This window comes from Schistocerca cancellata, chromosome 9 (genome assembly GCF_023864275.1).
Source record: "Schistocerca cancellata isolate TAMUIC-IGC-003103 chromosome 9, iqSchCanc2.1, whole genome shotgun sequence".
NCBI classification, from domain to species: Eukaryota; Metazoa; Arthropoda; class Insecta; order Orthoptera; family Acrididae; genus Schistocerca; species Schistocerca cancellata.
This window is the reverse complement of record NC_064634.1, coordinates 348,994,615-349,019,478: the sequence shown is the minus strand read 5'-3', so window position 1 is coordinate 349,019,478 and position 24,864 is coordinate 348,994,615.

Sequence of the window (24,864 nt, the reverse complement as noted above, 5' to 3'; positions counted from 1 at the left end):
CGAGGAAGGAATAAGATATCTTATGTAAAAAGCGTAAAACTACTATCTGTAAAATCTAAGTGTTGTTCCACAAGCTGTGACATAGCCGTAAATAAAAGCCTATAGGAACTTACCACAAATTTTTTCTGAATAAAACAGATCCTAATACGATCTACATCTATATCTACATATATACTCCGCTAGCCATCAAGCGGTGTGTGGCGGAGGGCACAATTCGTACCGAAGTCATATTTCCCCCCCTCTGTTCCACTCGTGGATCGCGCGAGGGAAAAACGACTGTCCGAACGCCTCAGTAGGAGCTCTTATTTCCCTTATCTTTGAATGATGATCATTACGCGATTTGAAAGTTGGTGGTAATAATATATGCTCTACATCCTCGGTGAAGATTGGATTTCGGAATTTAGAGAGCAACCCCTTCTGTTTAGCGCGTCGTCTATCTCCAAGTGTGTCCCACTTCAAACTTTCTATGAGATTTGTAACGCTCTCGCGATAGCTAAATGTACCAGTCACGAATCTTGCCGCTCTTCTTTGGACCTTCTCAATCTCTTGAATCAGACCCAACTGCTAATGGTCCCATACAGACGAACAATACTCTAAGACTGGATGGTATTGTAAGCTATTTCCTTTGTTGAAGGACTGCATCGCTTCAGGATTCTACCAATAAACCGCAATATAGAGTTCGCCTTACTCGTTACTTGTGTAATCTGATCATTCCATTTGAGATCATTCCGAATAGTTCAAAAATGGTTCAAATGGCTCTGAGCACTATGGGACTCAACATCTTAGGTCGTAAGTCCCCTAGAACTTAGAACTACTTAAACCTAACTAACCTAAGGACATCACACACACCCATGCCCGAGGCAGGATTCGAACCTGCGACCGTAGCAGTCCCGCGGTTCCGGACTGCAGCGCCAGAACATTTCGAATAGTCACACCCAGATACTTGACTGATGTTACCGCTAACTGGTGTTACCAAAGACTGATCATTTATTTTGTACTCGTACGTTAATGGGGATTTTCGCCTTGTTATACGCAGAGAGATAACTGCCAGTCATTACACCACGCATTTATTTTCTGCAAATCCTCATTTATTTGGTCAAAACTTTCGTGTGATGCTACTTTCCTGTAGACTACAGCATCAGCGGCAAACAGTCTAAGGCCAGGCTTTTAAAATTAGGATATGTTTTAAACAGATTTGAGTAAAGTCACTACGGACCGAAATCGATAGTCTGAGGGAAATTTTTTCTTGATCAATGACTGGAAGAAAAGGATCAAATGCTAAGTGTTGTTGTTATTATCTTCTTCAATCATTTGGTGCAGCTCTCCAAATTAATCTGTTCTGAGCAAGTGTTCCCCCATCTCTACTTAACTACTGCGACCTGCTTACTGTAATCACGCCTTGGTCTCCTAGAATTTTTATCACCAATCCTTCTGCAATTTTAAAACTGAAAATTCCTTGATGCCTTGGGACGTGTCCTATCAATCGGTCCTCCTTTTGCTCAAATTGTGGCGAAAATTTCTTTTCTGTCCGATTTGATTCATTATTCTACATTCGTTATAAAATCTGCCTATCTAATCTTCTTCTCTAGCATCACATTTCGAAAGCTGCTATTTCTTTCTCTTCTCTAGTATTCACCGTCTTTTTCCTTCTTATTTCTACTATTTATCGTATTTCTATCGGACATGTTGATCAAGCGGTAGAGCGCTTACCTGGATACAGGAAGGCCCTTGCATTGAACGCCAGTTCGTTCCCAGATTTTTTCGGTCTGCCTTCAACCTAGCCTTCAGCTCTCAAAGATATGAAAATTAATCATGAACGACATGTCGTTCGGAGTCCAAGTTAAACTGTAGGTTCCCTTTCTCTGGGACGATTACAGAGGTAGTTAGGGGCATGCAGGTCACTTTTAGCTACACTCCTGCAAATGGAAAAAAGAACACATTGACACTGGCGTGTCAGACCCACCATACTTGCTCCGGACACTGCGAGAGGGCTGTACAAGCAATGATCACACGCACGGCACAGCGGACACACCAGGAACCGCGGTGTTGGCCGTCGAATGGCGCTAGCTGCGCAGCATTTGTGCACCGCCGCCGTCAGTGTCAACCAGTTTGCCGTGGCATACGGAGCTCCATCGCAGTCCTTAACACTGGTAGCATGCCGCGACAGCGTGGACGTGAACCGTATGTGCAGTTGACGGACTTTGAGCGAGGGCATATAGTGGGCATGCGGGAGGCCGGGTGGACGTACCGCCGAATTGCTCAACACGTGGGGCGTGAGGTCTCCACAGTACATCGATGTTGTCGCCAGTGGTTGGCGGAACGTGCACGTGCCCGTCGACCTGGGACCGGACCGCAGCGACGCACGGATGCACGCCAAGACCGTAGGATCCTACGCAGTGCCGTAGGGGACCGCACCGCCACTTCCCAGCAAATTAGGGACACTGTTGCTCCTGGGGTATCGGCGAGGACCATTCGCAACCGTCTCCATGAAGCTGGGCTACGGTCCCGCACACCGTTAGGCCGTCTTCCGCTCACGCCCCAACATCGTGCAGCCCGCCTCCAGTGGTGTCGCGACAGGCGTGGATGGAGGGACGAATGGAGACGTGTCGTCTTCAGCGATGAGAGTCGCTTCTGCCTTGGTGCCAATGATGGTCGTATGCGTGTTTGGCGCCGTGCAGGTGAGCGCCACAATCAGGACTGCATACGACCGAGGCACACAGGGCCAACACCCGGCATCATGGTGTGGGGGGCAATCTCCTACACTGGCCGTACACCACTGGTGATCGTCGAGGGGACACTGAATAGTGCACGGTACATCCAAACCGTCATCGAACCCATCGTTCTACCATTCCTAGACCGGCAAGGGAACTTGCTGTTCCAACAGGACAATGCACGTCCGCATGTATCCCGTGCCACCCAACGTGCTCTAGAAGGTGTAAGTCAACTACCCTGGCCAGCAAGATCTCCGGATCTGTCCCCCATTGAGCATGGTTGGGACTGGATGAAGCGTCGTCTCACGCGGTCTGCACGTCCAGCACGAACGCTGGTCCAACTGAGGCGCCAGGTGGAAATGGCATGGCAAGCCGTTCCACAGGACTACATCCAGCATCTCTACGATCGTCTCCATGGGAGAATAGCAGCCTGCATTGCTGCGAAAGGTGGATATACACTGTACTAGTGCCGACATTGTGCATGCTCTGTTGCCTGTGTCTATGTGCCTGTGGTTCTGTCAGTGGGATCATGTGATGTATCTGACCCCAGGAATGTGTCAATAAAGTTTCCCCTTCCTGGGACAATGAATTCACGGTGTTCTTATTTCAATTTCCAGGAGTGTATTTTGCTACCCCAGTAGCAAACCTCATTTACTTTTAGTGATTCATTTCCGTTCAACATTCCCGCTTCGCATGCCAGGCGAGTAGGTTCTGCCTGTTCCCACCTCTGTCGTAGCGCTGCGAGTGTCTCCTTGTTTGCCCTCAGTGTCGCGTGTGTCGTTCTGTGTGTGACATCGCTGTTTGTCTCTCAGCGTCTCGTGTTTGTGATTCAGTTCTGACACGGCGTTGTCTTGCGCCGTGATGTCGTCCAGGGCTTCGAGGAACATTACACACACAGGTACCATCAGCTTTAGTTTGAGAAACCCTTGCGACACTGGCAGCCAAGTTCGTTAGAAATTCATGACTGGCTTATAGATACGATCAAGGTCATTTCAGAACAGGTTTACACGGCATACTTCGATTCTGAATGGTATGTGTTTTTATGTCAAGTTCCTAGGTCCGCTTCAGGTTGACAGGCTTCTTTTGCAGCGTAGACAAGAAGTCCCTTTCAAGCACCGCGGTGGTCCTAATAGTATGGTTATTCTGTTGAATGTGGAGGTGGAATATACGAATGTTAGGGTGCTTAACCTTCCACCCGAAGATGACAGTTTCCTCAAGACCTCGTTTGGGGACATACGGAATATACAGCGGGAACGCTGGTCCATTCAGCACAGTTTACCACTTAATAGTGGAGTTCGATTCGTGGATATGATGATCAAACGGAATATCCCCTCTCATTGGCAGGTGTTTGAGAACTGGGTACATATAATAAACTACGACTCTACTGGGCACTACGCACTGTAGTTTGAATAGTTAGCTCCAGCCCCCACTTGCTACGGCACGAAAAAATATATATTTGTTACACTCAGCTTAACTGAGCAGCCCAAAGATGTGCGTGGTCTCAATGTTTGGCTACGTTTTTCGTCATAGGGTGCCAGCACACACCTGTCGCAAACTCAATTTTTTAAACTGAAATAAAATATAACAGAACACTGCAGGCAGGTATTGCGGTGAAATTTAAAATATTGAGTTATTCACGTTGATTTAAAATTTGAACAAGTAGTTTATTTTTCTTCAGTATATTCGTAGAACACTCAAAATGCAGTCTGAGGAGCTTTTACGTAAGGGCGGCTTTTAACAATTGATGCTACAACGCTTCACTATAAAATTCATGTATCGCGATCATGGCACTCGACGGTCTGTTCACAATTCACAAAATGCACGTCTGCTTTCCTAAACCGCTATATTGCACTCCGCTTGATGGCTTTCGAACGTGGCTACCAACCCACTACCACCCCCACATGCGCTGCACGTCCGGCTCTCAGCGTCGCTCAGAACCCAACTGTCCCAAAAGATCAAAGATGGCCGCCCTATTCACCCTCGAAACGACTGCCTAACTCAAAACAATGTTTGACAATAAGAATTACGAAGATTCTAAAACTAAACACAAAAACACACATGATACGTTGAAAAATAGGGAAAATTTCCGGGCAATAACAATTTAAGGTCCAATTTTCTGTATCTGCCACCGTTTTTCACAAATAATGTTCTTGTGGTGTGATATTGCTTTTCCCGGATTTTTGATACTAAACATAAATAAACAAATAAAAATACATACTTAATTATTCATCTTATCTTTAAACTTTAGAATGCTGCCACTAGTTTTGTCTCTTTAAATTCATTTATTACCAAAAACACTTTCTCTCAGTCGAATCCCATATTCCGACCTCTCATTCAAAAATGGTACATGTTTTGCTAAATCGGCTATGATTGCTCGATGCAGCTCAACTAGCCGCATCCATAGATACTTTGTTTATATTAATCGGCTAAACCATAGCCGAGATATTAGCTTTTGAACTTCCATAAATTTACAATTTTTGAGACGACAATAACTTTTAAACTACTAAATATTTTTGTGGTGCGTCTAGATAATTTAGTTTTACACTATTTTCTGTCCATGAGTGCCAACTCGCACCTTCCTGTCACTCTTAGTTTTATTTTTATCTGTTTTTCTCTGGAATTTAAATTCCTCCAAGCGCGAAAACATGGCCATATGTGCCCCTGCCAAGCGTCCACTCGGGTTTTTCCAAGGCCGCGTAAGCGCTAACCGCTCGCCACGGCCCCGCAGCAACCGCCAGCCACGCGCTCTGCGGCGGGAAACTGCCGCTCTAAACTCCCGCCGCAGCTTGTACGCTCACAGTACGCAGGACAAGAAACGACTGGTTTTGTAAGTGATGAGAGTGGACATCTCGTCACAAATTGCCCTCGTCGTGTCACGGTCCTAAAACTCACTTATGAACGACGTAAAAGGCTAACTTTAGCGGACCTGGGTCCCCAGGTGTCAGCCATTGTGGCTGATCAAGTTTTGGGGCAACGTGAGCCATTGCGTGATGGTCCTAGCGCATTTCCGCCGTTAATCTCGTGTAGAGACTTTTCCACTGTAGCTTCCGAGCGACCACAACCTGCACTTCAAAACAAACGTCGACGGACGTAAGATGGTGAAGAGTTAGACGGTTCTTTCTCCATTCTGCTGAACAGATTTCGTTGGAGGAGACCTCTCCACTCCCCGAGTTCAGACCGGATCATAACGCGTCGGTTGCTGTTCAAGATTCGAAAGCATTTAACACCCTCTCCGATGTGTCGACCGAGACCGCCTCTTCAGAATTAAAGAGGGTAGGTCTGTTCCGTAGCCCTGTACGATATCGACGGACTTGCCAGACATTCCAGAGTCTAACGTCTTCCCACCCTTCTTCTGCATCCCCGCCGGCCGGTGCAGATGAGAACCAGGTCGGAACATGTATGCCAGTGGGACATGTGGTCACGGTAAAAGACGTATCGTCAGTTTTCGTTTCCGTTGATTCCCAGGAGCCCCACTGCCCATTTGTGGAAGAGTTGGGTATATTCTCTGTACCTGATACTGGGTTTCTGCGGCCTCCCCCCCCCCCTCCCCTCCCACGATGCCTCATGAGGCAGTCGCCTTTCTGCACAGCTGCAACAAACAGTGTTTTCAACCTGAGCGTGCGGCATCGCGAAATAATTGTAAAACAAACAGAAAAAAGGTTGAAGAGAGGTATCCATCTCTTTACGTTCGGATTCGTCCGTTGATTCTGCCATGCTGCCATGGACTGTGATACACGACTTTAAAGGTCACTTGCACGTAATTAACCGCACAGTTTTGGTAATAAAGAGACAGAGACCTAAACCTTGATTACTTTGAAGGTGAAGAGTTTAGTTCCGAGCTTGCGGCGCGGCCACAATTTATTTACGATTCAAGTGCAGATGTGATCTTTTTGCAAGAAGTGTTATCTGACCATTTTCCTATTCCCGGCTTTTCCACTTTTCTTTAATGTGGTTCCTGAACTATATACTGGTACTGCGTTATTTTACAGAGAGGGAGAACCAGTGACTGATTTCGAAGTTCTTGATAACGACCGAGGAATCGGCTGCAATTTTTGTGACCTTACTTTAATTCTTCTTTATGCTCCTTCAGAAGCTGGCCGTCCCACAGATCGTGCACGTTTTTGTAAAGACCACAGAAACTTTTGTTACGCCGAGATTTTAATTGTCTTTTGCGTCCTGTGGATCAGACCCTAATTTTAATTTCAATAAGGAACTGGACGATTTTGTGCGCTCTTCGCGAACACGCAATGCGTGGGCATCTGTCACTATCCCATTGTCGTCAAGTATACGCACATTACAGCAACGCACAGCAGCACTCGATCGCTTTTATCTTTATTTGCCGGGCGTTGTGACCGAGCGGCTCTAGGCACTTCAGTCTGGAACCGCGCAACCGCTACAGTCGTAGGTTCGAATCCGGCCTCGGGCATGGATGTGTGTGATGTCCTTAGGTTAGTTAGGTTTAAGTAGCTCTACGTTCTAGGGGACTGATGACCTCAGAAGTTAAGTCCCATAGTGCTCAGAGGCATTTGAACCATTTTTTATCTTTGTTTCTTTATGTGGACAGCTGTTAACGACAGACTTGATGCCCACTTGTTTCACTGATAAATGTGCCGTAGCTGTAACTTTAAATCCTGTGCTGCAACCAGTCGCCTCCCCTGGATGTCGAACGCATCTCTCTATAAGGAGCCTTTCTTCGAGATTACCGTTCGTGAGGTTTTGGGGCCGTAGCTTGCGTTCGCAGGATCGTTTTCCTTTTCTTATAGAATGGTGGTAAAGGCATGCCAAACCTTTACTCCGAAAAGCGTTAAAGCATTGCGGCGCTAAGAGGGCGAGGGATCTCCGTCGGACACAGTAATTTTATTATTCCGTCTTGCGACATCTTTACGACGCAGTCAGGGCTCCCTTACATTATGAATGTTCGCCATGTTAAAATGAAGCTTCTTCAGTTAAAGAGGCAACAAATGGAGGCACTCAGGGTGTGATCAAAATCCCTCTCCTTTCTTCCTTTGTATCACCTTATCCGGTCGCGGACGCGTCAAAAAAGAGCATGTATCACGTCCCTTAATCACACCGATGGTAACGTACTGACCTCCCAACATGACATTTCCACAGCGAACTAAAGTTACCTTACCGACCTTTATGATGGCCCTGCTACTGACACGATTGACCATGATACTCCTCTCCTAGACTGCGAGGTTACTCCCTCATTAAATGATGAATTTATAAGTGACTTTAGTTCTTGTGGTGTATATCGCCTTATTGTTGCTTCATCATGCAAAAATCGCCGGGACTAGATGGTATACCTAAAGAATTTTATGTGCATTTTTGGCCTCGTATAGATGATGATGTCATTAAGTGAAGGGTAAAGGAGGAGACCCGGGGGATCTGATTCCTGACCCCTTCAAAGTTGGAGAATCGTCCTAATTCTGAAGACAACCGGATGTCCAGACATTGACAAATTCCATCCGATTACACTACCTAATTTCGATTACAAAACTGTCGTCCGGGTGGTTAATAGCCTTTTGTCGACACTGCTAGAGAGAATTCTTGCTGTCCACCTAACGGGGCTCCTGGGTGCACGATTCTGAGTTCTGTAGTCGAATGCCGGGATGTTGTCTAGGTGGCTACAGCGTCTTCTACCTCTGGAGCCTTGCTTTTTATTGATTTTAATAAAGCATTTGACAGTGTCAGTCACAGTTTCTGGATGCAGGTGCCAAAGGCTACCAGTCTCTGCCACGCTGCGTGTCAGGTATTATCGTCTTTTTGCTGGTATTCACGTATCTATAGTAGTGAATAACAGCTTACTCCTGCAGATCACCATCCGACGGGGCTTACGACAGGGGAGCCTCTTTTCCATGTCACGTTTTGTCTTGTCCTTAGAACCATTGCTTCGCCGTACTGCCGATCAGTAATGTGAGTGGAAGATATTAGGAGAAAAGTTGTCGGTACGAGCATACGCGGATGATGTTATGATATTGCTGTGTCATACCGATGACATATCCTTGCTCAAGGACGTATTGGATTCGTTTTGTTTTCCCTCTGGGGCCTGCATTAATGAACGGAGATGCACCCTATTACCATTTCAGGGTTTTCAACACGTTGTCATTCAGTGGGCAATGGTGGTTGCTCGCCACAAATCGTTGGGGATTAGCGTGGATCGCTATCCTGTGAAAATGGCTGCACTCAATTAGCGGGAGATGACGAATCGAATTCAGCGTGCAGTTCATGAACACGGACGGCATTCCCTTAGTCTTGCTGACAAATTGGCAGTCTTAGATTCCTACATTTTCAACAAAGTTTGCCACGTGGGGTAGCCGCGCGGTCTAGGCGTCTTGTCACGGTCTGCGCGGCTACCCCGTCGTAGGTTCGAGTCCTCCCTCGGGCGTGGGTGTGTATGTCGTCCTTAGCTTAAGTTAGTGTAAGTTAGATTAAGTAGTGAGTAAGCTTAGGGACCGATGACCTCAGCAGTTTGGTCCCATAAGAACTTACCACAAATTTCAAAATTTCCAACAAAGTTTACTATGTTATACAAATATTCTTACTCCCCGCAATGATGGCACCCAAATTGATGCAATCGTCCGGTCGTTTCCTCTTGAAAAGTCATATTTTTCGATTCGAGTACGAAGTGGTTGCGAGACCCCGTCCCCTTGAATGGTTGGGACTGCCCAATATTAAAGTGAAGCCTTCAGTACTATTTGTACGGCGTAACGTTTTGACATGTACTCGAGGTAGTCATGCTATTACATCTCGCTGATTTACGTGTCTTCGTCCGGTCAGTCGGATCTCTCCTGCCGATGTTGACCAGATCACTTACGTGAATTTTACGTTATAGTCAGATTTCTGGGAGCCGACATTTTATCGATGACATACCTCACCAGCAGATTTTTGCTTTCTCGTTGGGGAATACAATCTTCTTTCTCCCCAGCTGAAATGACCGGGCCATTGGTATCCTGGAAAACAGTGTGGTTTCACGTTAGGCTTCTTATTCTCCCGATGTAAGTCGCCTTAGCGCGCTACAGGGTCACTGACAATCTGATCCTGACCAACGAACGCCTCCATCGAATTGGTCTTAGTCCGACTAGTCTTTCCGACAAATGTCATCAACCTGGTACACCACCACAAAGGTTTGAATCTTGCGGGCGAGAACACTTCCACTGGATTCGCCAACAACTGACTTTCCCTACACGATCAGCTGAAGCTGCTTTCTCGGTTGAACTTCTTCTGTGTCCGAACATCTTCGTCTTCCTTTGGACGAAGACTAATTCGATCGTATGGCTTCTCGTACACTACGTCCACTATGTGTTTGGGTCTGACAACGATCCCGATCCCAGCGTTTTTCACCAATATTTGGTGAATGTTCATTGGAAGTGGCAGAGGATGCCACGTTACCGTGCATATTTGAAAATATGTTGCACCTTGTCTTTCATCGTCAAGGAACTGAATAGCTTTATTTTGTTTCTTGTTCTGGAGACTTCTCATTGTGTTCTTCCTTAAGAAAAAGTTTGTTTCCTCTTGAACCCCGGAATTATGGAATTTATGTTTATCAAGTATTTTCTTCACAACAATAAAAACAAAAATAAAAATAAATAAAAATAATAAAAAACCGTAAAAAACTTAGTACCATATCCATGTAAGGGACTAGCACAGTGACAGACGGTGGAGGGGGGAGGGAGAGGGGGAGACACCGTGACAATGCCTCGGGTTTCGACCCCTGCCCACCTTGTCTCCATCCAGCTCTCTTTCCTGTAACAAAAACACTAGCAAATGGTAATATGGCTGATTTGCGCTTAAAACGCTCGTGCTGCTTTTTGTTCATGTTCCAATCTCTCTGGAGGATGCATTTTTAGTCATTTCGTGGCCGAGCTAAAAGCAGTCAGATAGAAAAATCAGTAACGAAACTTTATTTATGAAAAAAAGCCGTAAAGCGCTTGCCTGGATACAGGAAAGGCCTTGGAAAAAATCTGGAAATTTGTGGTAAGGTCTTATGGGACCAAAGTGCTGAGGTCATCGGTTCCCAAGCACACACTACTTAATCCAACTTAAATTAACTTAAGCTAAGGACGACATACACACCCGTGCCCGAGGGAGGATTCGAACCTCTGAAGGGGGAAGCCGCTCGGACCATGACAAGACGCCTCAGATCGCTCGGCTACTTCGCGCGTGTATCGTGAATATAAGGAATCCGGTAAAACATCAAGTTTCAGATATCGATGCAGCCAGAAAAAGATCCTGCATGAACGGGATCAACGACGACTGAAGAGAATCGTTCAGCGTGACAGAAGAGCAACCCTTCCGCAAATTGCTGCATATTTCAGTGCTGGACCATCAACAAGTGTCATCGTGCGACCCATTCAACGAAATATTATCGATATGGGCTTCCGGAGCCGAAGGCCCACTCGTGTACCCTTGGTGACTGCGCGACACAGAACTTTACGCCTCGGGTGGGCACGTCAACACCGACATTGGACTGTTGATGACAGTAAACATGTTGCCTGGTCGGACGAGTCTAGTTTCACATTGTATCGAGCGGATTGGCGTGTAGGGGTATGGAGACAACCTCATGAATCCATGGACCCTGCATAACAGCAGGGGACTGTTATAACTGGTGGAGGCTCTGTAATGGTGTGGGGCGAGTGCAATTGGATATTTTTGGATATGAGTCGGACAGGTGATAGGTACGTAAGCATCCTTTCTGATCACCTGCATACATTCATGTCCACTGTGCATTCCGATGGACTTGGGCAATTCCTACAGGACAATGCCACAACACACGTGTCCAGAATTGCAACACTCTTCTGAGTTTAAACACTTCTGCTGACCACCAGACTCCTCAAACATGAAGTCCGCAGCTCGTGGTCTTACGGTTGCGTTCTCGCTTCCCGAGCACGGAGTTCTGGGTTCGATTCCCGGCGGGGTCAGGGATCTTCACCTGCCTCGAGGTGACTGGCTGTTTGTGTTCTCATCATTTCATCCTCATTCAAGAAAGGGGCGAGATTTGGGTGAACAAAGGTTGGAAATTTGTACGGGCGCTGATAACCGCGCAGTTGAGCGCCCCCAAACCAAACATCATCATCATCATTCTCAGACATGAACGTTATGGAGCATATCGGGGATGCCTTGCAACTTGCTGTTCAGAAGAGTCTCTACCCCTCCTTGTCTTACGGATTTATGGACAGCTCTGCAGGATTCGTGGTGTCACTTCCCTCCAGCACTACTTCAGACATTAGTCGACTCCATGCCATGTCGTCTTGTGGCACTTCTGCGTGCTCGCGAGGGTCCTACACGATATGAGGCGGGTGTACCAGTTTCTTCGGCTCTTCAGTATAAATGACAGTCTGCACAAGCTCACTGTATAGTAGATATGTGAGAGACAATATTCAGCTGAAAGTGTTGCAAAAATAATACTAGTGGTATTGATAACACTTTAATTTCGTCACACGCAACGAAAATGATGTTTTCACTCTACTTCATTCGCCACAGCGCCCACTTTGTTTATAAATAATATGGCAGTTTACGTTTTTATGTCAGCGTCTTTGTATTTTCCACAGATAATTGATATATTTGTTACAGGAAACTGTATTATTATTTAGATGATTCCGTTGCGTTAGTTCATTATAAAACATATTAACTTTATCTTGGGTCAGGTTCCTTTTGTAATTGTTAAATATGGATCAGATTTTAGTCACGCGGAATGCAGGCCTGGGTTACACTTACTACGTACGTAAAGGAACACATAAGCCCTTTGCATTGAACAAAACAATAATTATTCAGAATAAATAACCACACTTGTGGCAAATTGGCTTCAAATTTCATAATTGCTTCAGTTAGCGTTCAATGGCTCTGTTGTAATGCTTCGTAGTTACGCACAACAGTACCCATTAAACATTTATCTCGATGCAACAGCTTGCAGTCCGTATAAGTTGCTGTGTCCATTACAGAATTAGTCGGATATCGTCCAGAAGACGCATTACGTTGTCCATTCTGCTGAAGCAAAAGTGCGTTTTAAATACTTGCTGATATGGCGCCAACAAACTTCATCACGATGGTGTACAGCTGGTGTATAAACGTGTATTCCAAAAGTAGCATTTTTACACAATTTACTGGTGCTTAATCCGTCTGCTCTTAAATGCTCACATAAGCAACTCTTCACAAAGACAAAATCACAAAACTCACGAATAAAGACTAGAGAAAATACGGGACTGAATCGCTTCTTTTGTCCACCGACAAATCCATTAACTGATGTAATAAATAATCTGCTACAGCCGTTACTCTGTCGTTAACTATATGCAGTTTATCATTTAATAGTTTGTTTTATATATGACATCATTTAAGTCTTAAACATCATAATCATTAAGACCTACCAACGGAAAAATGCTTCTATTGGAGCACAAATCGCGCGGGATTAGCCGAGCGGTCAGGGCGCTGCAGTCATGGACTGTGCGGCTGGTCCCGGCGGAGGTTCGAGTCCTCCCTCGGGCATGGGTATGTGTGTTTGTCCTTAGAATAATATAGGTTAAGTAGTGTGTAAGCTTAGGGACTGGTGACCTTAGCAGTTAGGTCCCATAAGATTTCGCACACATTTGAACATTTTTTTTTTGGAGCACAAATAACTCGAGTATGCTCCTGTTTATTTAAATTACAAAACTCTGCCTGAAGAGTGTGATACTACTTTCTACTGCTGCTGTCTCTTCTTGCAATCACTATCTCTCCCTCCCTCCTTGTCACAGTCACATACTTCGACTATGATTTTTACTGACTCTCACCCACTTCCACTTTTTCTTTACTCCCAAACGCCCAATAAATCCCCCGGCATTATTCCTTTGTTCCTTTACTCTCTGCATAGCACTGTTCTGTCACTGTGAACTATGCTCCATAGTCACCGAGTGCTTCTCTTCTTCCACATTGCTATTGTCTCCTTCGCTCATTCTATAGCACAACCTCTATCCACTAGCATCCAGCATTTATTACTTTTCCGTCTCTTTGACACAGCCACTGTCTTCTTCTCTCTCAACCTAAACACCAAAGTTTTTCAGACAATTTTAAAGGTACTGAGACATGTAGAATGAGGCAGCTGGTACTCTACTTTTAAAATTTTTGCCCACTATATTTATTTTAAATACGACGTAGTTGTTTTATTCTGTAAATCTTTAGATATTACGGTATGTGTTCATTAGGAACATTAAATGAGCTGTATCCTGTGTAAACTATTTTGTATTATAATGTTCTTATTCTGGGTTAATGCCGTTAGCGAAAGTTATGAAAAGCAATATCGTTGGTAGAGAGTAAAAACTTGGGTAAGAGCGCTGTCTATGGACGCAAGTCGGATGTCAGAGCAGAGCGCGCAGGACAGTTAGTTGTTCGAGAGACGTAACAGTGAACGCACTCAAGAGGCACGCAGTGTTGGGCTTGTGTGAGGTGCAGTTGTTACTAGCGAGGCTCATACAACATCAATTGCATCCACGATACACTCTTAATGTTACCGCCCTTGCTTTTATTTTCACCGAAGGTTGTTTTGACTTTTCCATTTGCTGAGTTATCATTTCTTTTTCGATTTTTTCACATTTTCCCAGCAACCTTTTCGCTTTGGCTTCCCTGCACTTCCTATTTATTAAATTCCTAACTTGTTTATGTTGCTGTATTCCTGACTTCCTCTGAACATTTTTGTGCTCCCTTCTTTCGTCGATCAATTCAAGTACTACTTCTGTTACCCAAAGTTTCTTCGTAATTACCTCCCTTGTACTACTGTTTGTCTGTCGAACATCCGTAATAGCCCTTTTTAAATATGTCCACTCCTCTTCAACTGAACTACCTACCCTGGTATCGCAGTATCCGGATCCTTAGCGATCTTCAAATGAGTCTCATCAATTGCCGGTACTTCAGTATCCCACTTCGAGATTGACTCTTCTGTGCTGTTCTTTTAAATTTCAGTCCACTCTTCATAATTACTAAATTGTGATCTATGTCTACGTCTGCATCTGGGTACTTCTCACAGCCTCATACCTGATTCTGGAACCTCCATCAGATCCTGGCGTAATTCAGATGGAACATTACCGTGTCTCCGAGTCTTTTCCAGGTACACATCCTCCTCTTGTGATTCTTGAACAGGGCATTCGCTATTGCCATCTGAAATTTATTGCAGAACTCAATTCGTCTCTCCTCTATCATCCCTGCTGCCAAGCCAATGTTCTCCCGCAATTCTGTCTCTTCTGTTCCTTCCCCTACAATCGCGTTGCAGCCGCCCGTGAGTATTACATATTCATCTCCCTTTCCATGGAGACTTACCCGTTCGTTATTCTCATATGATTTCTCTGTCTCTTCATTTGCTGCTTACGGCGTTGGCATATGTACCTGAACAATTGATGCCGGCGTTGGTTTGCTGTCGAGTCTGATAACAACCTTATGACTGTTCACAGTAGGACGTTCTAACATGATGGATGTACACGGAGATTTGTTTTAACGCCACTACTTTCATTTCGTAGCTTAAGGGCACTCTATTACAACCCATAACTTTTTGTAAAGCTTGCTTGGTACCTCCTGATATACACTAAAAGTATTCTCTTTTATTATGCTGGGACCTGAAGTTGGCATAGTGGAACGCCGAAACTGGTAGTCAAAATAAAATAAAGTGAGATCTCAACTATTGATTCATTGATAATTACTTGACGAACTGATGTCCCATGTCCACCATGGATCAATAGAGACTGAGTAAACCATACCAGGTGTTGGGATAGCCCCGTGAATTCATTAGCAACAAAATTAAATTAATAGCAACAACAACTGCTATTGACTTTATTAGGAGATGTATATTTGGAGGTGTCACTCTCGAGTTTGCACAAATCAAGATTAGAAAACGTTACTGGGTTAGCCATACTGTCAAGACGAAAAGTGAAGAGGTGTGGATGAAACAGGAAATGAGAAATTTGTACTGCAAATATGATGACCTTACTGAACGTCTATACTTGGATCACCAAAAACTCAGCAAGTTGTTAAGTTATTATTAACTTGACAGCTTGTTACAATGTGCTGAGTGTGTAGTAGAAAACAAAATAAAAAATATTTCTGGCTTTCACAAGCCGGCCAGTGTGGCCACGCGGTTAAAGGCGCTTCAGTCTGGAACCGCGCGACCGCTACGGTCGCAGGTTCGAATCCTGCCTCGGGCATGGATGTGTGTGATGTCCTTAGGTTAGTTAGGTTTAAGTAGTTCTAAGTTCTAGGGGACTGATGACCTCAGATGTTAAGTCCCATAGTGCTCAGAGCCATTTGAACCATTTTTGGCTTTCACAATAAGAAAATCTGTATTCTAAAACGACGACAAAAATTATACGTCAATAATGTAATTAAGTTTAGTAGTCACTGGTTTTTCGATAGAGTTCTTGATAAGACTGACATTATCTTCAATGAGGAAGAACTCGAGTTGCTACAAAAATATAATAAGTATGCAGTAAATAGATTAATGCATAATGATGACATAAAATCATTGGTTGTAGAGATTAAAAGAACTTTAAGCTACTATAAGATCAGCAAACCTCATCAGGCTTTCATTGGTGATAATGTGGCTGAAGTAATATCTCGCTTAATAGTACAAACAAAAATTGTAAAAAGAATAAAAGTAAAAATGTAAATGATTAGTTAGTTGTAAGCAGTATCAATACGAAACTCAAAACCCATGAGGAGGTTGTCGTTAAGGCAGATAAAGGTAATACCCTCGTTGTGTTATACATAAGTGAATATGTTAGTAAGGGAAAGGAATTCATTGAGAAGAATCGGATTTCCAAAGCTAATCACGATCTCACTAAATATTTTTCTAAGACGATCAAACATCTTCTAAAGAATATCTATTTTTAATTTCATGACAGAGTTTCTAGAACTTTACAGGTTATGAATCAGCATGCCCCCAGGTTAAGAGCACAACCTAAGCTACATAAAGCTGATGTTCCTATAGGCCTATCGTTAGTTATATTGGAACTCTCACCTATAAGCTATGTGACAAATTGAATGACGTTCTTGTTAATAATTACATCTTTGAGAGATGTTTCTCTGTGAAGAATACTTACGATTTAGTAGATAAGATAAAAGAAATAAAAATCCCGGTTGGCTACAAATAGGTATCTGTAGATGTGACTAACTTGTACACTAATGTGCCTGCTATGGAAATTATTGGCCTTGTCAAGAACAATTTCGTTAGATTTAAACGATTGGCTGTAGGAGAAATTGAAGAATTTCTACAATTACTTGAATTAGTTTTCTCTTATAATTATTGTCACATCAATGGTGAAATTTTTCAACTACAGGACCGATTAGCTATGGAATGTTGTTTGTCAGGGACATTATCCAATATTTTTCTTAACCACACCAAGGTATCGGCCTTTGCGCAGTGCCCTGAGTTGCACTTCATAGTTTTATACTATTACCGTTATGTAGATGATACGATTACGTTACAGAAAAAGGAGAATGGTGGCCTTGATAAAACCTTAAGGATATTCAACAACCTTTACCGAAAGATAGCGTTCAGGTATGAGCACCAGGTTAATTATAAAACTGATTTCCTCGACATTTCCCTGAGGAATTAGAGTGGCAGGCATAGTTCTGCTATTTTCAGAAAGCCCACAACTTCAGATGTTATTATACCCACGGATGCCACGCATTTCAACAAGTACAAAGCCTCCTCCTTCTATGGTCTTGTCAGCTGGCTTAGTAACATCCCTTTAGAAGATGTAGAAATTGGAAAGGGAAAGAATATACTAAGAGAAATGGAGGTGAACCCTGGTTACTAACATGAGATTAATGACTTAATTCGTGATACAGTTGTTAGAAAAAAATGTAATTTTCTTCCTTAAATTACTCTCACCCATACTGAAACCAGTAAAAAAAGTATACTCAAGCATGGATTTTATAGGTCCTATTTCCTATAGAGTTGAACAAGCATTGCGTTAAATCAACACTGAAGTTGGTTTTACTAGTAAAAATACATTAGTCAAGGCAATTACTCATTCAATCGAGCGGCACGATCCTTTTTTGAGTTCTGGGATCTACAAAATTAAATGCAACGACTGTGATGTAATGTATGTTGGGTAAAACTTTCAAAGAAAGATTTCGAGAGCACACAGCTCTGTATACCATCAATCATTTTACTTTAAGGAACACCCACGAACGACAAAACACAAGATCGTTGGTATTAATGACAATCGAGAAATATTACACATTACTGATAAAGGTGGGACGATGGATGTTTCTGAAAACATGGATATCTATGTTCATTCGCAGACAGAACACGGGAATCTTTTAAATGAGCAAACTGAATCAAAGAATAAGTTCTTTTTCGAAATTTTTCGCAACCTGTTGTGGATTTATTGGTTAATCTGGAAAGGAGATTACATGGTTTCCTTCTGGATCTGTTATTTTTCTGTAGGACAAACGTTTCCTACGTATTTGATCTTTGGAGGCTATAATTCGTGTGTACGTGAATTTCATGTTTGTCACTGAATGGGCAGCACCCGTGCGTGATAGTTCATCCCGCAGTCTATTTCACGCTGTGTTTGTTCATCTTATGCACTTCACACGTCTACGATTTAAGGATATATCGATCTTTGCCACTAACGGGTCTTTTTTATCTTTTGAGTCGGTGGGACTAGCTTCGACCACGTTCTTGGAATGCAGGTGTATTCAGTTGCAACCAAGTCTTCGAATGGAGCACTTGGAATACCGTATTTTGGCATTTAGCAGGTACTAGTGCAATGTTCATCTTGAATTTTATTTTAGGTTTGACTGCTTTCAGATTTTAGTTTTTGAATTCACAACATCTACGAATATATGGCACTCTATAAAAATATAATTTATTTTTGAGAGATGCATATGGTGAGCAGTTTACGCTCTATTGTAGTTCTTGCTATGACTAATTGGAGAGAGGGGTTATTTTATTAGATTTGTACCAATGTTGCTTCTCTGACGTATTATGGCTAGGTTGAGGTTTCGTACTTATTTTATTGTTACATACGACCTGACAGAGAGCGATTCCTTTATGAAGTGTAACTTGATATCCGTCTGCAGAATGGTTACTGTATTTCTAGTGATTCAGTTCCCTACCGATTTTATTATAAGATATGTGACGTAGTATTAACATTAAGGGTCTTTGGTGTGACGTCATAAGCGAGTGACTGTGTGAGATCGCTCTCGAAGTTTTTATATATTTTTAGGTTTCAGATACATATTTTAACGGTTTTTGTGATAATATTTACTATATAAGTGACTTATTAGTGGTTCCTTCATTCACCTCTGCCTTTCTTGTGTTGTGACCTGATATTTGTGAGTGTTTCGTATCGAGCAACGTAACCTCTTACCTGTGTTTACATTCCGCGCGGACCAGTTGCAGCTGTAGCGGCGTGTCGAAAGCTAAGTACTAATTGTTTGTGTATAGTGGTTTATTTAGGAACTTTAGTAGTCTTCAACCGGTGTTTTTTGTGTTTTCTGGTGAGGAAATACGGAAGCGTCCGATCCCGCCCGTCTGCTTTGACCCATGACGTCACAAATATGGCGGAAACAAAAACCAACACACACATTTTCCACAAGAAGCCTAATGACACTAACGGGACAAGCGCGGGAAATGGGGTGTTTTAGGTGGGGGGGGGGGGGGGGCAAACTAAATATAAACAAATTTAGACGTCTTGCGTAGCTACAACGTGTAAGTGAAGACAGCCATGCATGAATACCCAACCACCTCCCCAGGGGTCGTAACCCCTGCAACCCATAGAAGATAAAGATGCTTCAGTAGCTGATTAGTGTTTTTTGTCTTTAAAAAAAAATCTCACGGGATAGAACGAACAGATCAGAAAGATAAATATAATAAACTAAAACAGAAATTGGAGGAAACAGATAATTAAAATAAGTAATAAGCGTTTTTAAATTAAAAAAAAATCTCACGAGATAGAACGAACAGATCAGAAAAGTAAACAAAATAAGATAAAACAGAACTGGAGACAGCCACACTCAAACCAAACTCCGCGCCGTCATGACGTCACACACGACAACACCCTTACGTCACGGGTCAAAGCCGACGCGTGGGATCGGACGCTTCTGTCGACCCTCTGGTGAAATAATTTCAGAAGAACCTTTTGGGAACTGTTTTCAGCTTCGTTACTGTGTCATTAGACGTTTGGGGTCGACAGAAGCGTCCGATCCTACGCGTCGGCTTTGACCCGTGACGTAACGGTGTTGTCGTGTGTGACGTCATGACGGCGCGGAGTTTGGTTTGAGTGTGGCTGTCTCCAGTTCTGTTGTATCTTATTTTGTTTCCTTTTCTGATCTGTTCGTTCTATCTCGTGAGATTTTTTAAAACTTAAAAATGCTTATTACTAATTTTAATTATCTGTTTCCTCCAATTTCTGTTTTAGTTTATTATATTTATCTTTCTCATCTGTTCGTTCTATCCCGTGAGATTTTTTTTTTTAAAAAGACAAAAAACACTAATCAGCTACTGAAGCATCTTTATCTTCTATGGGTTGCAGGGGTTACGACCCCTGGGGAGGTGGGTAGGTATTCATGCATGGCTGTCTTCACTTACACGTTGTAGCTACGCAAGACATCTAAATTTGTTTATATTTAGTTTGCCCCCCCCCCCACCCAAAACACCCCATTTCCCGCGCTTGTCCCGTTAGTGTCATTAGGCTTCTTGTGGAAAGTGTGTGTGTTTGTTTTTGTTTCCGCCATATTTGTGACGTCATGGGTCAAAGCAGACGGGCGGGATCGGACGCTTCCGTATTTCCGACGTTTGATTCGCTTTCTGTATCAGTCTTTCGTTATATTCACATTTGTTGTTTATTAATACTGTTAATAATAGTAGTTACTTCCCTTGTAGAGTAAATTTGTGATTATTGTAGTCAGGTTTTTAACATCTTATGGTAGTAGCGGAACATGGAAAAAGTACAATTTTACCATGAGTGAGAAGCGTGGGCTTTGCCGTAGGTTCGTGAGTAGTGGATTGCGGTGTGAGACTTGTTCGAAGTATTTTCACTGGGGGGAATGCAGTGGGGAAGCCAGTGGGCATTCTGGTGAGATCCTCTCCTGGAACTGCAGGTTATGTAGCAAGAGTAAGTTGATAGAGGAGCAGGAGCGTAAGATCTATGCCCTTCAGGTGTAGTTGAAAAACGCACAGGAGCAGCTAGATAGGATGAGGAGGGAGAAGGGGGTTGGGGAATGGGAGTTGGCTGTTGACAAGAGATCTGCTAGGAGAAGATTTTCAGATAGTTCATCTACTGGTGTTTACAATAGATATGACCAACTGTCAGTCTAGTGGAGAGGAATCTCTAGTAGCTGTAGATGTTGGAAGTATGCAGCAGACCTCAGTAGTTACGGTGGCTAGAACAGTTGCAAAGTGGAAGAGGAAGAAGGAGGTTCTGCTGTTAGGTAGTTCTCATGGCAGAGGTGTAGGCTAGCAGTTGCAGGAAGTGCTGGGGAGTGAGTACCAGGTCACCAGCATTGTGAAGCCTAATGCAGGATTGGCTCAGGTGACTGTTAACATAGGGGGGTTATGTATGGATTTTACTAATGAGGATTAGGTAGTGATTGTGGGTGGGGCTGGTAATAGTATTGATAGGGATGGGGAGTATGACATAGATGGTGACCTGGAAAAGATAGCCACTCAGACTGGCAACACGAATGTGCATTTCGTGGAACTGTTTCAGCGTCACGATCGGCCTCCTCTTAATACAGCCGTCAGGCGTAATAATATGAGACTTGGGGGTGCGCTGATGACAGAAGGCATGGGTCACATTTCAGTGGTGTCGGTGGAGTCTATCAGCAGGACGGGTTTCACTAGACATGGCCTGCACCTCAACAGGTATGGGAAGGGGAGGTTGCCAAAGCTTATAGGTGACAGCATAGGTGGGGTTGGTGGGATCACTCATGGGAAAATTCCTGCAGTAGTAGGTGTTAGAGCTGCATCTTTTTCAGTTTGAAGTCAGCTGATAGGTATTCCTGCTTAAGGGAAGTCTCTCTAACAAAGGAACCACTTTTGACAAAGCTTAGGTATCCAAGTAATGAGGGAATTAGTATATTTCATCAAAATATACAAGGTATTAGAGATAAAGTTAGAGAACTGCTTATAGATGTTGACTCTGAAATTATTGGTATATCTGAACACTTCTTAAATAAGGAGATAATTCAGAGGCTTCCTTTACCAGGATACAGTTTGGCTGGCAGCTTTTCGAGGAGCTCTTTGTGGTGTGGGGGAGTAGCCATGTATGTGAAAAACGGTATCCCATTTGAGTCAATTGATGTTTCAAAGTACTGCACTGAAGAGGTGTTCGAATGTTGTGCAGGTGTGGTTAAATTTAATGGAGCTAAACTTCTAACTGTTGTTATTTATAGATCCCCAGACTCCGATTTCACAACATTTTTGCTAAAGCTGGAGGAGGTTCTTGGTTCACTTTATAGGAAATACAAAAAGTTAGTTATATGTGGTGACTTCAATATTAATTGTATATGTGATTGTGCAAGGAAGAGGATGCTGGTAGACCTCCTTAATTCATATAATCTTATGCAAACCGTATTCTTTCCAACGAGAGTGCAAGGGAACAGTAGAACAACCATAGACATTTTTGTTCATTCCTCATTACTAGAAGGGCATTCTGTTAGCAAAAAGGTAAATGGCGTTTCAGATCATGATGCACAAATTTTAACTCTAAAAGATTTTTGTGCTGCAACACTTGTTAAATATAGTCATCAGCTGTTCAGGAAAGCTGATCCAATTGCTGTAGAGACCTTTGTAAACCTTATCATGGAACAAGAGTGGCAAGATGTTTATAGCGCTGATACAGTAGACGATAAATATAATGCTTTTCTTAAGACTTTTCTCGTGCTCTTTGAAAGTTGCTTTCCGTTAGAACGTTCAAAACAGGGTACTAGCACAAACAGGCAGCCTGGGTGGCTGACTAGAGAGATAAGAATATCTAGTAGAACAAAGTGGCAATTATATCAAAACGTTAGAAACGGTCAAAATCTAAATGCAGCAGCCCACTACAAACAGTATTGTAAGGAGCTTAAAAATGTTATTAGGAAGGCAAAAAGTATGTGGTATGAAGACAGAATAGCTAAGTCTCAGGATAAAATTAAAACCATATGGTCAGTCGTAAAGGAAGTGGCTGGTCTGCAGAGACAGGTTGAGGATATAGAATCAATGCGTAGTGGGAATGCCCGTGTTACTGATAAGTCGCATATATGTACAGTATTTAATAATCACTTTCTGAATATAGCAGGTGAACTAAATAGAAACCTAGTCCCAACGGGGAATCATATAGTGCTCTTAGAAAAAAGTGTTCCGAGAATGTTACATGATATGCTCCTCCATGATACTGACAAGAGGGAGATTGAGTTAATAATTAAATCACTAAAGACCAAGAACTCTCACGGATATGACGGGGTATTTAGCAGAATACTGAAGTATTGTTCTATGTATGTTAGCCCAGTACTTAGCCATATCTGTAACTTTTCCTTTAGGAGTGGTCGGTTTCCTGACCGATTAAAGTACTCAGTAGTGAAGCCACTTTATAAAATGGAAGACAGGGATAATGTTGACAATTATAGACACATTTCTATGCCATCGCTGTTTGCTAAAGTTATCGAGAAGGTTGTATATACAAGGTTACTGGAGCATTTAAATTCACATAATTTGCTGTCAAATGTTCAGTTTGGTTTTAGAAATGGTTTAACAACTGAAAATACTATATTCTCTTACCTCTGTTAGGTTCTGGACGGATTAAATAAAAGGTTGCGAACGCTAGGTGTTTTCTTTGATTTTACGAAGGCTTTTGACTGTGCTGACCACAAAATATTACTGCAGAAGTTGGATCATTATGGAGTAAGGGGAGTAGCTTAAAATTGGTTCGCCTCTTACTTTAAGAACAGAAAGCAGAAGGTAATTCTTCGCAATATTGAGAGTGGTAGTGATGTTCAGTCCCAATGGGGCACTGTTAAGTGGGGCGTTCCCCAAGGATCGGTGCTGGGGCCATTGCTGTTTCTTATTTATATAAATGATATGCCTTCTAGTATTACAGATGATTCAAAAATATTTCTGTTAGCTGATGACACCAGCTTGGTAGTGAAGGATCTTGTGTGGAATATTGAAACAGTGCCAAATGAAATAAGTACGTGGCTTGTGGAAAATAATTTGATGCTAAATCACAGTAAGCCTCAGTTTTTACAGTTTCTAACTCACAATTCAACAAGAACCGATATTTTGACCAGACAGAATGGGCATATTATAAGCGAGACGAAACAGTTCAAGTTCCTAGGCGTTCGGATAGATAGTAAGCTGTTGTGGAAAGCCCATGTTCAGGATCTTTTTCAGAAACTAAATGCTGCTTTATTTACCATTAGAACAGTATCTGAAATAAGTGACAGTTCAACACGAAAATTAGTCTACTCCGCATATTTTCATACGCTTATGTCGTATGGTATTATTTTTTGGGGTAATTCTTCTGATTCAAAAAGGGTATTTTTGGCTCAAAAACGGGCTGTTCGAACTATATGTGGTGTAAGTTCGAGAATCTCTTGTCGATCCCTATTCAATAGTCTGGGAGTTCTGACATTGCCCTCACAGTATATATTTTCTTTAATGTCGTTTGCTGTTAGCAATATTAGCCTATTCCCAAGAGTTAGCAGCTTTCACTCAGTTAATACTAGGCAGAAATCAAATCTTCATGTGGAATGCAATTTCTTGACTCTTGTGCAGAAAGGAGTGCAGTATTCTGCTGCATCCATTTTCAATAAGCTACCACAAGAACTCAAAAGTCTTAGCAGTAGCCCAAACCCTTTTAAGTCTAAACTGAAGAGTTTCCTCATGGCTCACTCCTTGTATTCTGTCGAGGAGCTCCTGGAAGAGCTAAAAAATTAAGCAATTTCCAGTGTTAAAATTTTGATTTTCTTTATTTAAACTTAAGACTTGTCACCTGAATATGTTTTTTTTATATTTCATTTTATCTGTTTCTAATATCGTGTTATAATTTCATGTATTGACTCGTTCCATGACCATGGAGACTTCTCCTTAATTTGGTCCCACGGAACAATAAATAAATAAATAAATAAATAAATAAAGATCGTTCACTTCCCTTCACAGTATTGAGTCCATTTGGATGTGGTACTTGTTAACACTGTTGTTTTA